This window comes from Austrofundulus limnaeus, unplaced genomic scaffold (genome assembly GCF_001266775.1).
Source record: "Austrofundulus limnaeus strain Quisiro unplaced genomic scaffold, Austrofundulus_limnaeus-1.0 Scaffold28, whole genome shotgun sequence".
In the NCBI taxonomy this organism is placed as follows: domain Eukaryota; kingdom Metazoa; phylum Chordata; class Actinopteri; order Cyprinodontiformes; family Rivulidae; genus Austrofundulus; species Austrofundulus limnaeus.
This window is the reverse complement of record NW_013952430.1, coordinates 931,130-932,399: the sequence shown is the minus strand read 5'-3', so window position 1 is coordinate 932,399 and position 1,270 is coordinate 931,130. Positions and strand designations below refer to the sequence as shown.

Sequence of the window (1,270 nt, the reverse complement as noted above, 5' to 3'; positions counted from 1 at the left end):
TTTATAGCTAGCATTTGAATGTTTTTCATCACGCGGGTATTTACTGTTATAACAAGTGATAAAACCAGGAAACTTGTGGCAGTCCAGTTTCTATCTGTGTGTTAAAATAATCTAAGTGTGGTGCTCTTTTGATATTCGGTTAACAAAACATATTAGGTCCTCTGCTTTTACTGCTTGTATTGTGAAAATAAAGACTTATCGTTCCTTCAAAGAATGAACACACCACCATGCCAGAAGTTAGACTAAAATCATTAAATCAAGGAGCTGAAGCTGCTTTTGTTGCTTTAAAAATTCCTGCAAATATGTTGAGATGTGAAGCTCTGAGTGTGTTGTTGGGAATGAATCTCAGCTATTATCGCATCAAATTTTAGCACCGTATCTGTGCATTCGACTTAAATTACAGCCTTTTTTGTATTGATTAGTGTTCATAGCTTTGATGGTTATACTGAATTGGGTTTTATAACCAATAATAACCAACAACAGCCATCATATCGCTCACTGTCTGTCTCCAAGACTGCACAGCTTCCTCAGTTATTGGACTTAAAAGTGTGTGTGTTTGTGGGGTTTAGCGAGGTTATTATGACTTTTATAAACACAGATTCTACAGCAGCATGGTCAGCTTTGTTTGTTTGTTTGTTTGTTTGTTTGTTTGTTTGTTTGTTTGTTTGTTTGTTTGATGTACACACTTATGAAACATCTAAACTTCCCAAAAGGTTTTCCAAACAAACTCTTTCTATTTCCCCAAACTACATTTCTCTTACAGTGTGTACTTAAAACTATAAGCATTTTACTCTTCTTTCATTAAGTCCTGATGCATCTCAGTAATCCAGGTAAAAAATCAAAAAGAAAAAAAAATTGTATAGGTCTTCTGGACGGATTCTTCTCTAATGAAACGTTTCGTCTCTCCTCCAAGAGACTTCTTCAGTCTGAGAGTTTCAGGCAAAATTCAGGCTTTTAAGCTCTGCCTCCATGTGACTGACACTCACATCACATGGATATCGTTGACACCTAATTAACACCTATTGTTAACGGGGTGGAGTGATACTGGCAATTGCAGCACTGTAGGAGGGGGACAACTGAAAATGGAGGCCTCCACCTCTGTTTAATGATGGACGGTCTTTCTTCATAAAAATGGCTTCTTTTACTCCTCTGTCAAACCAACGGGTGTGCGTGTTTCAGAGAAACTGAGACGTTTATTTTCTAAACATGATGTCCCAGTGGCTTTCAAACCCCAAAACACATTACGGCAAAGGCTGGTTCACCCCAAAGA

The 1,270-nt window shown here is 37.6% G+C and overlaps 1 protein-coding gene and 1 long non-coding RNA gene across 2 annotated transcripts in view; both read left to right on the top strand.

The window, feature by feature from the left end:
- LOC106515322 (uncharacterized) overlaps positions 1 to 1,270 on the top strand; it is a 62,842-nt gene that overhangs the window by 4,907 nt on the left and 56,665 nt on the right. The window lies entirely within an intron of this gene.
- The window catches only part of sertad2b (SERTA domain containing 2b), a 53,026-nt gene that overhangs the window by 607 nt on the left and 51,149 nt on the right, over positions 1 to 1,270 (top strand). The gene's annotated exons all lie outside the window — the stretch shown is intronic.